The sequence below is a fragment of the Cervus canadensis genome, chromosome 1 (assembly GCF_019320065.1).
Source record: "Cervus canadensis isolate Bull #8, Minnesota chromosome 1, ASM1932006v1, whole genome shotgun sequence".
NCBI classification, from domain to species: domain Eukaryota; kingdom Metazoa; phylum Chordata; class Mammalia; order Artiodactyla; family Cervidae; genus Cervus; species Cervus canadensis.
This window is the reverse complement of record NC_057386.1, coordinates 79,997,945-80,020,144: the sequence shown is the minus strand read 5'-3', so window position 1 is coordinate 80,020,144 and position 22,200 is coordinate 79,997,945. Positions and strand designations below refer to the sequence as shown.

The window sequence follows — 22,200 nt, the reverse complement described above, 5'->3', positions numbered from 1 at the left end:
GTTCAGGGAGAAGGTGAGCTCATGTCCTGGGCAAACTCTGAAGATCCTGCTCAATCATGACAGTTTTTAAAGGGAAATGGGAAAAGAATCTCAGGGATCATCGAGGTAGGAGGCTGGATTCTGCATCATTTTCCATTGCATGCAGACAGGCTGACTCTTTTTTTGAATGTTACCTTGCCCATGTGATCTGTCTACAGGATTGCTAATGGAGCTGTTGGGGTAGACAGCTAGTCATTTTCTAACTACTTGATTCTTTTCCTAGAGAAAGAGGATGAAAAATTAACAGTTTTGGCAAGGCATAGTGTGCATTCAGGAGAGTTTAAGTCAGGAGTTATGTTAAATTGTCTAGTGAGCTCATTCCTATAACTAGGTTCTTTTAAGGCTAGAGGGGAAAAGAAATGAGAAAACAGCAAAAGGGCAAAAGAGCTGCTTTTAGTTCCCCACTGTCAAACATCATTTCATTTCTGTGGAATTAGGCGTGAAGATCTGTCTTCTCTAACTTCATTCTGACATAGGGCACTGTATTCTCAGAGTGGAAAATGTTGACATGGGCATATAACATCTCTTTGAAATTTTTATTTCCCCGCTTACATTATGTGGGAAGAGCGAGCTGTGATTATTTTGATGCCATGAGGATATAGATTATTATGAGTAAAAGTGTCAATCCCATTCTCTGGAGGCCAGTTCTTGGACTTGTGCTAGCTCTATATTCAGTGCTGCTCACGATGGAGCAGCTTATGGCATGGCTACAGTCCGGTCATCATGCAGTTAGCTTTTGACTCATCATGCGGTTAAGGTTTTGATGTCTAATAGGAGTTATAGTTTCTGTAAAAAACTCAAGAATGTTCATCAGACACTGTGTGTCTGTTGTCTGAATCATTAACAGCTTGACACTGTTCTTTTGTGGCTCAGTGAGGCCTGGGAGATTTCAGTTTTTGTTTTGTTTTTTCAGACAAGAGACAGGGAGCATGAGGAGGGAGTCTTTACACTTGGGGGCCTGACAGGATTCTGCTTGAACAGAGAGGATCCCTAGGAATCTGAATGGGCATCTACACTGAGTCTTTGGTTAAGGTTTGCGCTGTCTATATGCAGGATGAAGATTCTGTGAGTCCTGTCAGAACCCAGCCACTCTGGGGTAGACGGACACAAAGTGAAATAGAACTAACTCATGAAAGAATAAAACCAAGCCAGAGAGTTAAAGGGAGGTGCCAGTGAGTTAACTGCATGATGGAACAAAATTCTACAGGATTCAATGATGGTGGTATAATCATGATGCCATACATCAAGCAGAATGTTCAATATAACATAAAAATTGGTAGTCAGGTGAAGAAACAGGAAAGTATGATATACAATGAAGCATGAGGGTTACTCAATACAAATCAACCCCAAGAGGATAAAGAATTTGGAATTAATAGACTAAGACTTGTAAACAGGTATAGTGAATATATGTATATATGTATGTCTATATATGTATTTTTAATTGTCATTGAAGTATAGTTGATTTGCAAGAGTGTGTTAATTTCTTCTGTACAGCAAATTGACTCAGTCATATATGTATATATATATAATTTTTATATTCTTTTCCATCATCATGGTTTGACATAGAATATTGGATATAGTTCCCTATACAGTAAGACCTTTTGTTTATCCATCCCTTACATAATAGTTTGTCTCTGCTAATCCCAAACTTCCATTCCTTTCCTCTCCTATTCCCCTTCCCTCTTGGCAACCACACCTATTCTCAGTATCTGTGAGTCTGTTTTGATTTTGTTTCTTAGATACATTTGTTTGTATGGTATTTTATTAATAGATTCCACATATAAGTGATATCATATGATATTTGCCTTTCTCTAACTTACTTCCCTGAGTATGATAATCTCTAGATCTATCCATGTTGCTACAGATGGCACTATTTCATTCTTCTTATGGCTGAGTAAGATTCCATTGTGTGCATGTATATATATACATACATAGCACACATACATACACACACATACCACATCTTTATCCATTCCTTTGTCAGACATTTTACTGTTTATGTGTCTTGGCTGTTGTGAATACTGCTGCTATAAACACAGTGGTGCATATATCTTTTTGAATTACACATTTCTCTGGGAGCAGGATTGCTGTATCATATGACAACTCTATTTTTACTTTATTGAGGAACCTCCATAATGTGTTCCAGAGTGGTTGCACTGATTTACATTCCCACCAACAGTGTAAGAGGTTCCCTTTTCTCTACTCCTTATCCAGCATTTGTTATTTGTAGATTTTTTGATGATGGCTATTCAGATCTATGTGTGGTAGTACCTCATTGGATTAACTTTGATTTTTGTTTCTCTAATAGTAATGTTGAGCATCTTTTCATGTGTCTATTGGCCATCTTTGTCTTCTTTGGAGAAATGTCTGTTTAGGTCTTCTGCCCATTTTTTGATTGGGTTTATTGTGTGTCTGTGTGGTCAGTCATGTCTGACTCTTTGAGGCCCGATGGACTGTAGCCCACCAGGCTCTTCTGTCCATGGGATTTTTTAGGTAAGAATACTGAAGTGAGCTGCCGTTTCCTATTCCAGGGGATCTTCCAGACCCAGGGGTCAAATTCATGTCTCTTGTGTCTCCTGCATTGGCAGGTGAATTCTTTACCACTAGTGCCACCTGGAGCTATTTGTATATTTTGGAAATTAAGTCACTGTCAGCTTCATCATTTGCAAAAATTTCTCCCATTCCATAGGTAGCCTTTCATTTTGTTTAAGATGTCCTTTGCTATGCAAAAGCTTGCAAGTTTGCTTAGGTCCTCTTTGTTTATTTTTATTTATGTTACCTTGGAAGACTGACCTAAGAAAGCATTGGTGCAATTTATTTCAGAGAATGTTTTGCTTATGATCTCATCTAAGAGTTTTATGCTGTTATATAAGCTTATGTTTCATCTTTTAGCCATTTTGAGATTATTTGGTGTGAAGGTGTGTTCTAACTTCTTCAATTTACATGCAGCTGTCCAACTTTCCCAGCGCCGTGTACTGAAGAGACTGTCTCTTTCCCAGTGTGTATTCTCACCTCTTGTATTGATGCTTAATTGACCATCGGTGTGTGAAGTTTGCTCTGGGCTGTCTATTCTGTTACATTGATCTGTATGACTGTTTTTGTTCAAATACCACACTGTTTGATTACTGTCACTTTGCAGTATTGAATGAAGTCTAGGGAGGTTAATGCCTCCTGCTTTGTTCTTTTTCCTCAGGATTGCTTTGGCAATTCTGCATTTATTATGATTCTATTTATCTATAGATATATCTATATTTAGGATTATTTGTTCTTGTTCTGTGAAAAATGTTACAGGTAATTTGAGAGGGCTCACATTAAATCTGTAGATTGCCTTGGGAATTATTGCCATTTTAAGAATAATAGTTCTTCCAATCCAGGAGTCCAGGATATCTTCCCATTTCTTTGAATTGTCTTCAGTTTCCTTTATCAGTATTTTGTAGTTCTCAGCATAAAAGTCTTTCACCACCTTGGTGATTTATTCCTAAGTATTTTCTTTTTATGATGCTATTTTAAATGTTTTTTTTTTTGTTTTTTTTTACTTCCCCTTTCTGTTATTCCATTAGTATAAAGAAATGCAACCAATTTCTGTTAATCTTGTATCCTGCTACCTTGGTGAGTCTTTTGGGTTTTCTATATATATTATAGTATCATGCCATCTGTGTATAATGACAGTTTTACCACTTCCCTATCCATTTGAATACCATTTATTTCTACCTCATGTCTGACTGCTGTGGTTAGGACTTCCTGTATTGAAGAGATGTGGTGAAGGTGGGGTATCCTTGATTTGTTCCAGATTTTAGCAGAAAGACTTTCAGCTTTTCACCATTGAGTATTATATTGGCTGTGCATACTAAGTTGCTTCAGACTTAGTCATTTCTGACTCTTTGTGACCCTGTGGATTGTAGTTGCCAGGGTCCTCTGTCTATAGAGTTCTCCAGGCAAGAATACTGAAGCAGGTTGTCATGCCCTCTTCCAGGGGATCTTCCTGACCCAGGGATTGAACTCACATCTCTTATGTCTCCTAGATTGGCAGGCAGGTTCTTGAGCACTAGTGCCATCTGGAAATCCCATATTGGCTGTGGAATTGTCATAAATAGCTTTTATTATTTTTGAGATATGTTCCTTCTATACCCATTTTTGTAAGGATTTTTTTTTTATCATGAATGGTTGTTTAATTTTATCAAATGCATCTATTGAGATGATCATGTTTTTTTTTTTTTTGTCCTTTACTTTGTTAATGTAGTATATCACATTGATTTGCTATGTTGAACCATCCTTGTGACCTAGGGTGAATCTTACTTGGTTGTGGTATGTGACCTTTTTTATGTGTTGTTGGATTCAGTTTGCTAATACTTTGTTAAGAATTTTTATGTCTACATTCATCATAGATATTGACCTATAATTTTGTTTTTCGCTGGTGCATTTGTCTGGTTTTGGTATCAGGGTGATGTTTGCTTCATAGGATGTTTTTAGGAGTGTTCTTTCCTCTTCAGTGTTTTGGAAAAGTTTGAGAAGGATTGGTATAATTTCGTCTTTTTATGTTTCATAGATTTCCCTAGTGAAGCCATCTGGTCCTGAACTTTTGTTCATAGGAAGTCTTTTTTTTTTTCTTTTTAACAGATTTTATTTCATTTCTAGTGATTGGTCTGATCAAGTTATCTATTTTTTGTTGATTCAGTTTTGGTGGGTTGTATGTTTCTCGAAAGTTGCCATTTCTTCTAGGTTGTCAAATTTGTGGGCATATAATTGTTCATAATATTCTATTTCTTTGGTATCAGTTCTGATTTCTCCTCTTTCATTTCTTATTTTTAGTCTTCTCTCTTTTCTTCTCGGTGAACCTGGGCAGAGGTTTGTCAATTTTGTTTACCCATCTTTCAGAGAATGTGCTCTTGGTTTTATTGATTTTTTTTCTGTTGTTTTAATCTCTATTTTATTTCCTCTCATCTTTATTATAATCTTCTTTCTGCTAGCTTTAAGTTTTGTTTGTTCTTCTTTAATTCTTTTAGGTGATGGGTTAAGTTGTTTATTTGAGATTTTTGTATTCCTATGAACTTCCCTCTAAGGACCGCTTTTGCTGCATCCCATAGATTTTCCATTGTTGTTTTGTCATTTGCTCAAGGTATTTTTAAACATTTTTTTTATCTCATCATTGGCCCATTGGTTTTTTAGTAGCATGTTGTTTAGTCTCCATGTAATTTTTTATCTTTGATTTTCTATGGTTGATTTCTAGTTTAATGACTTTCAGTCAGAAAAGATGCTTGAAATAATTTCTCTACCCTTAAATTTGTTTAGGCTTGTGTTCTGTCCTAGTATGTGATCAGTCCTAGAGAATGTTCCATGTGCATTTAAAAAGAATGTATATTCTGATTCTTTGGATGTTAACTCCTGAAAATATCAATTAAGTCTAAATGTCTTGTTTCACTTAGGATCACTGCTGACTTATTGATTTTCTGTCTTGCAGATATATCTGTTAATGTTGGGGGGGGGTGTTTAAGTCTCCTAGTATTGTATTCCTGTCAATTTCTCCCTTTATGCTTGTCAGTGTTTCTTTTATATATTTGAGTACTCCTATGTTGAGTGTGTATATGTTGACAAATGTAATATCCTCTTTTTATATTGATCCTTTTACCTTTATGTAGTGTTTTTTTTTTATCTTTGTGTATTTTATTTTGTAGTCTATTTTGTCTGATGTGAATATTACTGCTCTTGATTTTTTTTTGTCATTTCCATTTGCATGAAATATTTTTTCCATCCTCTTACTTTCAATCTATTTATGTCCTTTGCCCTAAAACAGGCCTCTTGTAGGCAGAATATTGTAGACTATTGGTTTTTTGCCCAAACAGCCACTCTGTCTTTTGATTGAAGCATTTAGTCCATAGACATTTAAGGTAATTATTGATACATATGTATTGCCACGTTAAACCGTGTTTTCCCATTGATTTTATATTTCTTTTGTCCCTTTCTTTTTGGTTTTCTTTTTGTGGTTTGATGACTTTTTCATGTATGATACTGACGTTCTCTTCTTGGTTTTTGTAAATATATTGTATGTTTTTGCTTTGTGTTTGCAGTTTTTTCAAGTATGTTAACACCTTCCTATATCTACTTGTTTTAGACCTGTAGTCATATAGGCTCAAACACATTCTACAAAAAAAACAAAAAACTGTTGTCTTTGCTCCCCCACATTTATGATTTTGATGTCCTCTTCTGCATCTTCATGTTCATTTTGGTGTTCATGGTGACTACCATTGCTTCCACATACATTTTTAAATGTTTAAAAATCTGTGTCTGGCTTATTTAAGTGATTTACTCTCCAATTTTGATTTTCTCTTTCATATATATTCTTACTTCATTTCTCTCTAGAGAAGATCTTTAAATATTTCCTTTAGGATAGGTTTGGTATACTGCTGTATTTAGCTTTTGCTTATCTGAGAAGTTCTTTCTCTTTATATTCAAAATGACTATCTTCAGAGTACCCTAAGTTGCAGATTCTTCCCTTTCTGGACTTTGACTGTATCTTGCCACTCCCTTCTGGCCTGCAGCATTTCTGTAGAAAATTAGCTGACAGCCTTATGGGGTTCTCTTGTAATTAACTCTGTTTTTCTTTTGATGCCTTTTGAATTCTCTCTTTACCTTTACTTTTTGCCATCTTTATTATATGTTTCAGTGTAGGTCTGTTTGGGTTTATCTTGTTTGGAGTCCTCTGTGTTTCCTATATCTGGATATCTGTTTTCTTAACTTTGGAAAATTTTTAGCTATAATTTCTTCAAATACATTTTCAGTTCCCTTTTCTCTTTCTTCTGTTTCCAGGATCCCTGTTATGCACAGATTGGCATGCTTTATATTGTCCCATAGGTCTCTTATATTGCTTTCATTTTTAAAAAAAAATTTGAGTTTCTATCTGCTGTTCTGGGCTTCCCAGGTGACTCAGTGGGTAAAGAATCCTCCTGTAATGCAGGAGACACAGACTTGATTCCTGGGTATGGAAGATCCCCTAGAGGAGAGCATGGCAACCCACTCCAGTATTCTTGCCTGGAGAATCCCTAGTACAGAGGAGCCTAGCAGGTTACAGTCCATAGAGTTGCATAGAGTCGGACATGACTGAAGCGGCTAAGCTTGCATGACCTGCTGTTCTGATTGGGTAGTTTCCATTATTTTGGCTTCCAAACAAGTATTTGTTATTCTCCATTACTCATGCTGATAATCATAGCCTTTCATTCAACTTTCATCTCTTCAAATGAATTCTCTAAATTTTTTGTCTCCCCCTTCTAGTTTCCAGTTCCTTTTTACAGTCATCTGTTTTTCTGTTCAGAGTTTTTCTTAATTCCTCCAGTAGTTTCATTATCTCTTTTTGAACTCAGTGTCTGTTAGACTGAAGAGATCTGTTTCATTGTTCTTTAAGGGGAATTCTCTCGATCTTTTAATTGTGAGTGGTTCCTTGCTTCTTCATTTTACTTGTATTTCTCTTGCTTTATGAGTTTAGGAGAAACAATTACCTACTGTGGTCGTACAGGGTTATTTTTACATGGGAACGTCTCTGTTTAGCCTGCATGGGTGTAATCTTTTTTGTGTAAGGGCTGTTTTTAGTATGGATGTCTATCCACCTCTGTCCTCAGTAAACATTGGCCATTATTGCCTTGATAGGAGGTGTGACTGTTATCGCAGTGACCAGAGACTGCCCCGGATATTGAACAAGGCCTCCTTTTTTGCTCTGTTTGTCACTTCCCTGTCAGGGGCAGGGTCTGCTCCATAGTTGTTGGAGTATAAATCCAAAGATTTTTTTCCTGAGCTGCACTTCTAATTGCAGTGTGATGTAGCTAGTATTGTAGGGCTCCCAGTGGGAGAGGAGCATCTGAGTATCCCTCTGCTGGAGCTATTCACGTCTCAGTGTTCTCTCACCTGCTGTGTGGCCTCACAAAGTACATGTTGTTGGCACAGCCTTCAGCCCCACCTCAATCATAGGTATGCTGGTATCTCTCAGACATTGTTTTTATCAGGCCACCAGGACAGATCTGTTGAAATCGGGTCCCAGGACTATAGTAGTTGTGCATCTGGACCCACTGTGGGAGCTATGGAGGCAACTGACACTGACCTGGCCCAGCGCCCCAACATGTATTCATCCACTAAGCCCAAAGTTGCTATGGTCAGACTGTCCCAGCTGCCAAAGCACACATCGTCTGTTTGGATGTTCTGTGGGTGCTAAATTTACAGCTCCGACAGCAGAGGTGTAAACCTGTGGTTCATGCAGCTATAGGGAAAGATTTCACCTCTGTTTTCTACATTGCAGAGCCCCTGAAGCTCAACTGTAATATCAGCCCTACCCTTGCATGTAGGCAACTCATTGGTGCTACCACGGCTGCCGAGGCAGTGGCCGGGGTGGGCAAGTTTGCCCAGGTAGGTGACTTCCCTGGAGCCTGCAGAGGCAGGGGCTGGCACATGTGGAAAGAGATGCAACAGTGGCCCCACTCCTGCTTTTCACACCACTTAACAATGGTGCTTCACTTCTGTGGTGACTTAGGCTTCTGAGAATGCTCCCATTTGTGCTGCCCTGTACTCCAGCCTTAAGGCTGTCTGTGCAGCCACAGCAGACCTCTCTTCAAGAGTCTGTTCTCTAAGCCTGCATTCCAGCAAACGGCTCCTGCCCGTACCAGCAGATGCACATTCCAGGCTGGGGCGCACAGGGCAATGGCACAGACCTTCTCTTTAGGGCTCGTTCTGCTCTGCCTGCCACCAGCCAGTTGCTGTGCTCCTCTCTGAGCCTCTGAAGCTCTTCTTCTGTCCCAGCTGATCTCCCTACCAATGAGGACCTTCTCAGGGTGCAGAAGCTCTCCTTTCTTCAGTTCCCTCCCAGGGATGCAGGTCTTGTTTTGCTTCTTCTCTCTTTTTGAAAATGGTTTTCTTTCATCCTACATTGTTATGTTTAGAGCTTTCTTGTCCTTTCAGGTGTTTGAGGTCTTCTGCTTGTGTTCCGTGAGGGTTGTTCCAGTTGTAGATATAGTCTTGATATATTTGTGGGAAGAAGTGAGTTCCAAGTCCTACTACTCTGCCATATTAATTCCATATATTGAATATGTTAAAGAACTTAAATGATAAAAATGAATGAGTAGATATTCTCTATCTCATTAGAGAAGTAGAAACCAAAAGATTTGAATTTATAGAAATAAAAAGTATAACATGTGAAATGAAAAATTTACTAGATAGTCATAATGAAAAATGAGCAGAGTAGAATAAATGGTGAGTAAATATGGACCTTATTCAGTTCAAGATCCTCTTCAAAAATGAAAAGATTAGAGAAAAATTTGGGGTGAAAAGAATACACTGCAGTGACTTCTGATTAAACATCAAACAGACTAACATAAGTAACTGCCTTTCCACCCAAACAAAAAGAGAATAAGATGAAATTATACTTGAATAACCATTTCTAAGGTTTGATGAATTTGATTAAAAAACACCAATTTAAAAAATCAAGAAAACCAAGAAAAGTCGAAAAGCATTTTTTAAAAAAAAGCACATCAGTGCAGACCAAATTGATGAAAATCAAAGAAAAAACATCTTGAAATAAGACAAAAACGGTATTCAGCAGAAGAAAAATATCAATAAAGGCAGACATTCTCTTCAGAAACAAAGGCCAAAAACAGTGCAATGATATATTTAATACGCTTAAAAGAAAAACAACTCGTAAACTAGGATTCTCTATCCAGCAAAAATATCATTCCAAAATTAGTTAAAAAAAATTATATTTTGAGATATAACTGATATATAATCACAGTAGATTTAGGTGTACAAGTAGTGATTTAATATATGTGAATATTGTGAAGTTATAATAAATTTAGTTAACAATAATAAATAAATAAATTTAGTTAAGTGTTGCAGGCTTCACTGGTGGCTCAGTCAGTAAAGAATCCACCCACAATGCAGGAGACTGCCTGCAATGCAGGAGACCTGGATTTGATCCCTGGATCAGGAAGATCCCCTGGAGAAGCCAACCCACTCCAGTATTCTTGGCCTGGGAAATCTCATGGACATAGGAGCCTGATGGATAAGGACAGGAAAGCCTGGTGTGCTACAGTCCATGGGGTTGCAAAGAGTTAGATACGACTGAGTGACTGAACAACAACAAAAATTCTAACAGGTGTAAGGTGATTTGCATTTCCGTCAGGATTGGTACTTGCTGGCCTCTGTATGTCTTCTCTGAAAATATGTCCCTTCAGATCCTTTAGCTATTTTTAATTTTTTAAACTGAGTTGTATGAGTTCTTTAATACTTAAGGTATTAACCCCTTATCAGATAAATGGTTTGCAAATATTTTCTCCTATAGGTTTTTTTTTTTTTTCATTTTTGTTTGTTGGTTTATTTGTTGTGGAGAGCTATTTAATTTGTTGTTTTACCACTTTTGCTTTTGTTGTCATTGCTGTTGGGATCAAATCCACAAAATTATTGCCAATAATATGTTTTCTTCTGGGTGTTTTATGGTTTCAGATCTTATGTTTAGGCCTTTCATCCATTTTGAGGTTGATTTTGTATATGGTATAGATACTAGTTCTGTTTCTGTCTTTTGCATGTGGCTATCCAGTTTTCACAACACCAGTTGTTATAGAGACTGTCCTTCCCTCATTGTATATTCTTGGCTCCTTTCTTATAAGTTACTTGGCCATATATGTGTGTGTTTATATCTGGGCTCTGTATTCTGTTTCATTGATAATATGTGTCTGTTTTTATGTCAGTACCATATTGTTTTGATTACAACAGTTCTGTAATACAGTTTGAAATCAGGATGTGTGATGCCTCTGGCCTTGTTTCTTTTTTTTTTTTTTTTTTTTTTTTCATTTGTTTTTATTAGTTGGAGGCTAATTACTTTCTCAAGATTGCTTTGGCTATTCCAGAGCTTTGTGGTGCTGTAGAAACTTGGGTATAGTTTGTTCTGTTTCTGTGAAATACGTCATTGGAATTTAGATAGGAATAGCATTGAATCTGTAGATTACTTTGGGTAGTATGGGCATTTTAACAATATTAATTTTCCATGAGTGCAGAATATCTTTCTTTTTATTTATATCTTCCTCAATTTCTTTCATCAGCTTCTAAACTAAAATTTTTATTAATAAAGCTGAGAGAATTTAACTGTAGTAGATCTATAACACAGACATGCTTAAAAGAATTTTAGAATGAAATAAAAATATGGGTTGCAAAAACAAATGTAAAACACCAGCTAAATGAAGCAAAAATAATTACATGGTATTCTATAATGTATAATGAACACAGTACACATAAAATTTATGACAAGCATATCATAAATGACAAGAACAGTAAGTAGAATTATATCATTTAAGGTTCTTATATTTTACATGAAGTAGAGAACAATTATAAGTCTAAATAGATTCAGATGTTAATAATGCACAATGTAATCCCTAGAGCAAATGCTTAAGTAAACAGTACAAAGAGATAGAGCTAAAAAGCAATTAGAGGAGTTAAAAGGATATATAAAAATATTCAGTTAACCCAAAATAAGGCTGGAAAGGGGTAGGAAAAGGAAACAATCAGATGAGACAAAAAGAAAAATAATAGCATAATAAGAATGCTTAAACACAAACATAGGAATAATTTCATTAAATACAAATGGATTAAACATTCCAACCAAAACACAAAGAAATGTGCCCCACAATTGTATACAATCATAAGAGAAACACTTTAAATGTAACAACATTGATAGGATTAAAGGAGTGGTTATTCTCCAATCTTATTTTTGGTTTTTACAATAAATGTTGAAAATAAAGTCAGTCAACAATATTGCAAAGACCCATGATGGCTAGTGGCCTAATGATACCTTTATCATTTTTCTCAATAGACACCACATGGGGAAGTTGGAGTGTAAACTTTCTGTTTTTCCTTTTGTAAAGCTTAAATATTTGAACATTGACCCATGTAATAGTAGATCAGGTCCTATTTCAGTGTCCACCTGTCTCAAACATTAATTCCATGATCCATCTAATTATGTAAGCCTGAAAGGTAGGAATAAACTATGACACCGTGGTCACTATTATCCTCCATGTTCAATCTGTTCATCATGTACTCTTTACCATTTAAATACCACATAAATTGAATTATTTTTCCCCTCAACCCCAACAACCATTGTAACTTACCTGTACCATTAAAATTGTACAGAACTTTTTCTGTAAAGAGCCAGACAGTAAATATATTTAGCTATTTGGTCAGATTGTCATTGTCACGACTGTTGTAACACAAAAGCAGTCACAGACAACAAGTATATAAATAAACAAAGCCATGTATGTATACCAGTAAAGCTTTACTTAAAAAACCAGGTAAATTTGATGAGCTGCAGTTGTGCCAATTCCCACAAGATGACCTACCTGAATCCATCAATACAAAGTAAGAAGATATTTTGAAATGTAAATTTCCTCTCTGTAGAGCCCTTAAATGTCCTTTCATTTCTCTCAAGATAGACTCAAACATCTTGATCTGACCAAAAAGCCTAGCATGTTCTTCGTGACTTATCCATACTAACCCCAGTTGCGCCATGCCCATCTCCTCTCCAGCCTTTCTGGCCTTCTTTTGCATCACAGCAATTATACACATCCTCTTTCTGGGATAATCTTCTACATGCCTTCTTCCTAACAAGTGTTTTGGCATTCTTTTGATATTATTTCAGTTATACTATAGAAAAATTTCCTAGCCACCTTGAGTAGGTAAGAACTAACTTATGACCAGATACTAGTTATAAAGTGAGGCTCTGGAATAAATTTTGCTAGATCAAAAGGGAAGGAAATGTTTCTATATCAACCCAGGTAGTTTGAATTCAGAGTCCTTGCTCTTAACAGATATCAAACGACCATCTCTTTAGTTAGACTGTAAGATACTGGTTTTCTATTCCTAATGCATCATTGCAGGAATAAACCTTTTTGGGACCAGGGTGTGGTTTTGTGGAAGACAGTTTTTCCATGTACGGGGGCAGGGAGGATAGTATCAGGATGATTTGAGAACATTTCATTTATTGTGTACCTTATTTCTATTTTGTGACACATCAGGATATCCTTCCTTGATTTTAGGGCTACAGTTCATACTCCTATGCTGACAGGAGGCAGAGCTGAGGCTGTAATGTGAGCGATGGGAAGGACTGTAAATGCAGATAAAGCTTTGCTCGCTTACCCACTACTTCCCCCCAGGTGGGTACCAGTCCATGGCCTGTGGGTTCAGGATCCTTCTATATACTAAACTCACAGACACTTGTCAACGTATGAAAGGGTAAATAAAAATTCAGCATTTCCTTTAAAGAGTCTACATGTTCCATAACATGTGTAGAAATGCTAAAAGCCTGAATTTATATAGACCATAAAGGAGTATGGCAAAGGAATTTAAACTTGGAAGCAAAAACACAGGCTGGCCTGCCACCACCATCAAGAGGAAGTCTCGTGTTGTTTTCCTTTTGCCCAGTGAAGGAGATGATTCAGTTCACTTCAGTTACTCAGTCGTGTCTGACTCTTTGTGACCCCATGAACCGCAGCACACCAGGCCTCCCTGTCCATCACCAACTTCTGGAGTTTACTCAAACACATGTCCATCGAGTCAGTGATGCCATCCAGCCATCTCATCCTCTGTCGTCCCCTTCTCCTCCTGCCCTCAGTCCCTCCCAGCATCAGGGTCTTTTCCAATGAGTCAACTCTTCGCATGAGGTGGCCAAAGTATTGGAGTTTCAGCTTCAGCATCAGTCCTTCCAAGAACACCCAGGACTTATCTCCTTCAGGATGGACTGTGTGGATCTCCTTACAGCCCAAGGGACTCTCAAGAGTCTTCTCCAACACCACAGTTCAAAAGCATCAATTCTTCGGCACTCAGCTTTCTTCACAGTCCAACTCTTACATCCATACATGACCACTGGAAAAACCGTAGCCTTGACTAGACAGACCTTTGTTGGCCAAGGGTTGTCTCTGCTTTTTAATATGCTATCCAGGTTGGTCATAACTTTCCTTCCAAGGAGTAAGCATCTTTTAATTTCATAGCTGCAATCACCATCTGCAGTGATTTTGGAGCCCCAAAATAGAAAGTCTGACACTGTTTCCACTGTTTCCCCATCTATTTCCCATGAAGTGATGGGACCAGATGCCATGATCTTAGTTTTCTGAATGTTGAGCTTTAAGCCAACTTTTTCACTCTCCTCTTTCACTTTCATCAAGAGGCTTTTCAGTTCCTCTTCACTTTCTGCCATAAGGATTGTGTCATCTGCATATCTTAGGTTATTGATATTTCTCCCAGCAATCTTGATTCCAGCCCAGCATTTCTCATGATGTATTCTGCATATAAGTTAAATAAGCATGGTGACAATATACAGACTTGACGTATTCCTTTTCCTATTTGGAACCAGGCTGTTGTTCCATGTCCAGTTCTAACTGTTGCTTCCTGACCTGAATATAGGTTTCAGAAGAGGCAGGTCAGGTGGTCTGGTATTCCCATCTCTTTCAGAATTTTCCACATTTTATTGTGATCCACACAGTCAAAGGCTTTGGCATAGTCAGTAAAACAGAAATAGACTTTTTTTCTGGAACTCTCTTGCTTTTTCGATGATCCAGCGGATGTTGGCCATTTGATCTCTGGATCCTCTGCCTTTTCTAAAACCACCTTGAACATCTGGAAATTCATGGTTCACATATTGCTGAAGCCTGGCTTGGAGAATTTTGAGCATTACTTTACTAGTGTGTGAGATGAGTGCAATTGTGCAGTAGTTTGAGCATGATTAGGTCCTACCAAGTCACCAGTCAGCTTGCCAGTAATTGAGAAACAAGGAGTAGCCAAAGAGGATGGAAGATAGAATCCAAAGGCCAACACTGCTCTTTCTGTTGCTTCGTTTCCCCAACCCCTGTGGAAACAGAGCTTCACGTTGGGTTTAAGTTCAGAATCTGTATGTAGCTCTTTAAGTCTCTCCATTGAAAGAAGAAGAAATATAAAGTTTTATTTGAAACAGTCAAAGTTACAGGGGACTTTTATAATATGTAAGTAAAGAGTATAGTTACAGGCTAGATAAGCAAAAGGATTAAAAACTAATGAATAAACAAATAAGTTCACTGAAAGCTCATTTATATCTTGTTATAAAACAATAGTTGTAGTTTTGATTAGATGTCATTATTTCCTACATTTATGATACTTAAGAAATCCATTCCAATAATTCATGTTATGTAACATGAATTCTATGCGAACATCGAAGTTGTCATTATATTTCTCATTGCTAAGATTGGCTTTGTGTTAGGACAAAATGCCATTGAGAGAGTCCAGATTTCCTTACATTAAACATAAACAAATACTCCAAAGAACTCTAAATTGTGCTAAGACGGAGGACATAGCCAAACTTGCATCAACCAGATTTTCTTGTTACCTTGACATAATTTTATCTTAATTTGTTTCAGTCAAGCAAAGAACTTTTTTCAGTAGAGCTTATTGTAGGGGAGGAGGTTCAGAACCCCTATCGGAATTATTTTAAAAAGTTAAGGGTAGGGAGGTAAAAAGCTTTTCCTAAGTCTGCTGGGCCTTGATTACCTTTGGCTCAAAATAATTCACAAGCCCAAGTGGCACATTTTGCAGTGGCATAGTCTACGCTCCTTCACAATAAACATACCATGTATACTGTTTTTGTTCAAATTATTGTTGACTGTATATAATTTTGCTTTTTTATAGCTAATTTCCTTTATAAAGTAAGATGTATGTCTATTTCTGTATTCTTACTCTTTGATACATTCCTAAAAGAATGTGATCAAATACTTTTGTTGTTACTAGACGTAGGCTTGAGGAACTTGTTCCTATATAAGCTCCAGAAGGTTCAGTTTTCCAAGGTTTATGATAAATAACCATGGCAAAACTTTATTGGATTGCCCGTTTGCCTGATTTCTGTTAATCCATGATCATTTGGTATTTCTCAGTGTCTCCCTCTTTGTTTCCTTATACTAAACACATACACACAAACCTTCCCCAGACCCAAATTCTTAATAATAATTGAACACCGCAAAATAAAAGTGAACGCATCAGGCCCACCCACATCTCTTCAAATGGCAAGATTTTGTTCTTTTTATGTCTGAGTGATATTCCATTTTATATATATGCCACATCTTCTTTTTCCATTCCTCTGTTGATGGACATCTAGGTAGGCTCCATGTTTTCGCTCCTGTAAATGGTGCTGCAGTAAACACTGGGATGCATGTATGTTTTGGAATAATTGTTTTCTCTTGGTATATACGCAGGAGTGGGATTTCCAGGTCATATGGTAGTCCTATTTTTAGTTTTTCAAAGAACTACCATACTGTTCTCCATAGTGGCTGTACCAATTCACATTCCCACCGACAGTATAGGAGGGTTCCCTTCTATCCACACCCTCTCTAGCATTTATTGTTTGCAGGTTTTTTGACATAGCCATTGTGACCAGTGTGAGGTGATACCTCATTGTAGTTTTGATTTTCATTTCTGTAGTAATCAGTGATGCTGAGCATCCTTTCATGTGTCTTGTGGCCATCTGTATATCTTCTTTGGAGAAATGCCTCTTGAGGTCTTCAAACATTTCTTGATTGGATTGTTTTTATGATATTGACCTGCATGTATGCAGAGTCTAGAAAAATGGTACAGATGAATCCATTTACAAAGTAGAAATAAAGACACAGATGTAGAAAACAAACGTATCAACACCAGGGGGTGAAAGGGAGAGTGGGATGAATTGGGAGATTGGGGTTGACGTACATACAAAACACACAACTAACGAGAGCCCACCGTGGAGCACAGAGAACTACTCAGTGCTCTGTGGAGACCCACATGGGAAGGGCATCCAAAGAGGAGGCATTATATGTATCCCTGTGTGGATTCACTTTGCGGTACAGCAGAAAGTAACACAATGTTGTAAAGCAACTGTGCTCTAGGAAAAATATCTTAAAAGTGAATGCACTAAATGCAGTAAAAATTATAATGAAATATAAAAGGTTAGGAAATTATTTTTAACCCAGCATTAAAGGTTTGAAAAGTAATGACCATAAAAATTCTCATGTTGGTATAATTAAGAAAATTGATATCACAGATTATAGAATGGGTATATGTTAGGCTTCTCATATATTGCTTTGGGAATGATAAACTGGCATGGCCCTTTTGAAGATCTCTGTGGTTAAATATGAAATGCATTCAACATGTGCAGAATTTTCTCAGTGTTAAGGTCTACTAAGAATTTATTCACAGGAAATGATCACATGGACAAGTAACTAATAAGGAAATTATGTTTACTGCAGTGTCATTTGTAATGCCATGAAATGGAAATTACATTAATTACCAATAATGATGTTTGTTGAAATAAATTTAGGTACATTTAAAGCAGTACTGTAAAATGAAATCATGTTCTTAAAATGGAAAAAAAAAACAAATTTTTGTGGTCTTATGGGTGGGCCGCATAAGAACATGTAAGAACAACATGTTTCCTGGTAGGTTCTGTACAGACTTTGTTTTTACTTCTCCCCTAGTGTAATCATTAAAAACACTCTCAGACCTATCTTATTTCACGTGATAAATTTGGCCAATCTACATATAAACAAAAAATTTATACTGAGTATTTTAAGATGCTTCTTGTTGTTGAAGAACTAAGTCACGTCCAACTCTTTTCAGCCCCATGGACTGCAGCATGGCCGGCTTCCCTGTCTTCTCTATCTCCCAGTGTTTGCTCAAACTCATGTGTGTTGAATTGGTGATGCCATACAACCATCTCATCCTCTGTCGCCCCCTTCTCTTCCTGCCCTCAATCTTTTCCAGTGTCAGAGACTTTTTCCAGTGAGTCAGCTCTGCACATTAGATAGTCAAAGTATTGGAGCTTCAGCTTCAGCATCAGTCCTTCCATTGAATACTCAAGGTTGATTTCCTTTAGGATTGACTGGTTTGATCTTGCAATCAAAGAGACTCTTAAGAGTCTTCTCTAGCACCACAGTCGGGAAGTATCAATTCTTTGGCATCCAGCCTGCTTTAGGGTCCAACTCTTACATGCATACATGACTACTGGAAAAACTATGGCATTGACTATACAGACCTTTGTTGACAAGGTGATGTCTCTGCTTTTTAATACACTGTCTAGGTTTGTCATAGCTTTTCTTCCAAGTGTCTTTTAATTTTATAGCTGCAGTCACCGTCTGCAGTGATTTTGGAGCCCAAGAAAATAAAATCTGTCACTGTTTCCACTTTCTCCCTTCTATTTGCCATGGGACCAGACGCCATGATCTTAGTTTTTGGAATGTTGAGTTTTAAACCAACTTCTTCACTCTCCTCTTTCACTTTCATCAAGACACTTTTAGTTCTTCTTTCCTTTCAGCCATTACAGTGGTATCATCTACATATCTGAGGTTGTTGATACTTCTCCTGGCAGTATTGATTCTGGCTTGAACTTCATCCAGCTTTGCATTTTGCATGATGTACTCTGCATATAAGTTAAATAAGCAGGGTGATAACATACAGCCTTGACGTATTCCTTTCCCAGTTTTAAACTAGTCCATTGACCCATATCTGGTTCTAACTGTTGCTTGTTTACCTGCAGGTTTCTCAGGAGACAGATAAGGTGGTCTAGTATTCCCATCTCTTTAAGAATTTTCTAGTTTGTTGTGATCCACACAGTCAAAGGCTTTTGCATAGTCAGTGAAGCAGAAGTAGATGTTTTTCTGGAACTCTCTTATTTTTTCTATGATCCAGTGAATGTGGCAATTTGATCTCTGGTTCTTCTGCCTTTTCTAAATCTAGCTTGTACATATGGGAGTTCTCAGTTCATGTACTGTTGAAGCCTAGTTTGAGGGCTTTTGAACATTACCTTGCCAGCATGTGAAATGAGTGCATCTGTACAGTATTTTGAACATTCTTTGGTACTATCTTTCTTTGGGTTTAGAATGAAAACTGACCTTTTCCAGTCCTTGAGCCCTGCTTAGTTTTCCAGTTTTTCTGACATATTGAGTACAGCACTTTAACAGCATCATCTTTTAGGATTTTAAATACTTCAGCTGAAATTCTGTCACCTCCACTAGCTATGGTTGTAATAACACTTCCTAAGACCCAGTTGGCTTCATGTTCCAGGATGTCTGGCTCTAGGTGAGTGACCACACTATTGTGGTTATCTAGGTCATGAAGACCTTTTTTGTTTAGTTCTTCTGTGCATTCTTGCCATCTCTTCTTAAGCTCTGCTTCTGTTAGGTCCTTACTGTTTCTGTCCTTTATTGTGCCCATCCTTTCATGAAATGTTCCTTTGATATCTCCAGTTTTCTTAAGGCAATCTCTAGTCTTTCCCATTTTGCTATGTTCCTCTATCTTTGCATTGTTCACTTAAGAAGGATTTCTTATCTCCTTGCTATTCTCTGGAACTCTGCGTTCAGTTGTGCGTCTCTCCTCAGCTATTTGTAAAGCCTCCTCAGACAACCACTTTGCCTTCGGTATTTCTTTTCCTTTGGGATCAGTTTGGTCACTACCTCCCATACAGTGTTACGAACCTCCATTCGTAGTTCTTCATACAGTCTGTATGCCAGATCCAATCTCTTGAATCTATCAGTCACCACCACTGTATAATCATAAAGGATTTGATTAAGGTCATATCCGAATGGCCTATTGATTTTCCCTACTTTCTTCAATTTAATTCTGAATTTTGCAATAAGGAGCTCATGATCTGAACCATAGTTAGCTCCAGGACTTATTTTTGCTGACTGTATTTTTTCAGTTATTTTAAATAACTTTTAAATGACAGTATTATGACTAATACATAATACATAATAGTACTGTGACTTCTCTTTCAACCTTGTTGCAATTTAACATAAGTCATTGGCTGGCAATAGGAAGACAGCAAAAGCCTTGGATGCTAAGGCATTTTATTTTCCAAGTTTACAACTGTTAGACATCTTCTTTCTTAATTATAAGTGAGATCAAAAGAATGGGTACATGTGATTTAACATAAATTTAACCTCTCTTTTGGGAAGTATGCTGAGCAGCATATATACTCATGTGGGGAAAAATAAATTCTTCTGGCTTCTCTCTAAATTCCTACTGCCTCCCGGATATAGCCCATTTTTCTCAGTCTCTAATCTGGGTATTATAGAGCTGGCTTTCATAGGTTCACATTTAATATTAAGTTATAAACATTTACATTACATTATAAAACATAACATACGTCAAAGAAATATTCAAATATAAAAACAGGTGGTGGGAATAAATGCTCAGCCGAAATAAAAAAGTGTGAAATAATGCCATTTGCAGCAAACATGGATGGATGTAGAGATGACTATAATAAGTGAAGTAAGTTATACACAGAAAGACAGATATGATATGATACCACTTACAAATGGAATCTAAAAAAAAATGTTACAAATGAATTTATTTACAAAAAAAATAGACTTATAGACATAGAAGACACACTTATGTTTACCAAAGGGGACAGCAGCAGGCGGGGGCATAAATTAGGCATTTGGGGTTAACGTATGCACACTGCTATATACGGAATAAACAACAAAGACCTACTGTATAACACAGGGAGCTATACTCAGTATCTTGTAATACCTGTAATGGAAAAGAATTTAAAATATATATGTGTGTGTGTGTGTATATACACACACACACACATACATACATCGAATCACTTTGCTATACACCTGAAACTAGCACAACATTGTAAATTATACATCAACTAAAAATGTGGTTAAAAAATAATATAACACATTTTGAATTTATATACTTCTTCCTTCATCCAAATACTTATTTTTTAGTGCCTAAATGGGGAAGACACAATGTCTTTTTATTCTATGGGATCCAAAAGAGGCATGAGATAGGCTGTGCCCATGAATGTCTCAAAATCTAATGGTGTACTTTAGCTCTAAATATAGTATATGTGGAATTAATAGAAACTGTATGACTGCAAGTTAACATGCTGTAGTGAGGTAAAGAACTAGAAACTAAATAAGATAGTAAACATTTCATACCCTATAAGATAGTCAATATAATAAAATAAAAAGCTTGCCAAAGTGAAAATGTGTACAAATAAGGGGTCTCCAACAGCCTCAAAAAATATTCCTTGGTATTGATACTTTCAAAGCCTGACATACATGATTTAGCAAAAGTCAGTGTTATCTGGTAATGGACACAATTTCATGAAAGGTTTCTATTTATTTTTCAGCCCTTCATCTATTACCATATTTAGATTTTAAGTGACTCTACATTTACTTGTAAATTTTGTGAGTCATATGCGCAAAAGAAATTCATTGAGTTAAACATCTCAATTTAAATTTCCATGTAAAGTTATTAGGGAAATTATTGAGAAACATTTTTCAAATTTCAAAAACCCCTAAGAGATGAATAAAAAACTCCTGATATAAAATCTCTCTTCAGTTGGCTGTACTGCAGTAACTATGCACATGTTTTCTCATTGCCTTGATGTGGTTCCTGTTATTTTTATACTATGTTATTTTTTTTAAAATGAAGCACCGGCTGTTTATCAGTTCCTAGTAATACATGTAATGATATACTATATCATTACATGATATACTATTTCACTTGGTTTTTCCTAACGAGTTTCCAGCTGTAATCCACTCAAACTTTCATGATAGCCACAATGTATATTGTACTTTCTAGCTCAACACAATATTCTATTTAATAGTCATATCATGTCTTGCAACTTTATGAGGATAAAAAATGCTTACACAGCCTGTAAGCTATTTCCCTTTCATTATGCTATTATTTTTAATCTAACTTTAAAAGTGAACATTTAAATTTTGCAATTTAAAGCCCTTAAGGGCTATCCCTAAGGTTATCTTAATTATATAAAAATTTGTAGGTTTCAGTTGAAAGGAGAAATTTTACTTTAAATTTAACTCTATATAATGTATCAATTCAGTAAAGTGATAATTCTAATTTCTTTCATAACTGTTCTTCCAGTTACTATTGTATAGCAAAAGACCCATAAATTTCTGGCATAAAGTTTTATTCTCATAAATTCTGTGGGTCTGGGATTTGGACAGGAAACCAATGAAACCTGTTTACTCCCTACTGTGTCTGGAACCTCAACTGGGCATATATGAAATCTGAAATCATCTGGAATTAACTTCATTCACATGTTTAGTGCCCAGGCTAGAATAATATACAAAGGTTTAACTATGCTAAAATTCTCAGTAAGACTATCTATACAAG

General features: G+C 36.7%; 1 long non-coding RNA gene across 1 annotated transcript in view; it reads right to left on the bottom strand.

Annotated features, from left to right (window-relative positions):
• Positions 1–6,967: 6,967 nt before the first annotated feature.
• LOC122452578 overlaps positions 6,968–22,200 on the bottom strand; it is a 20,572-nt gene continuing 5,339 nt past the window's right edge. Inside the window, exons 2-3 of the long non-coding RNA XR_006272755.1 lie at positions 9,957–9,975; positions 6,968–6,977 (exon numbers count right to left, since the gene is read on the bottom strand). This is a non-coding gene — a long non-coding RNA (uncharacterized LOC122452578). The remainder of the gene's footprint in view (positions 6,978–9,956; positions 9,976–22,200) is intronic.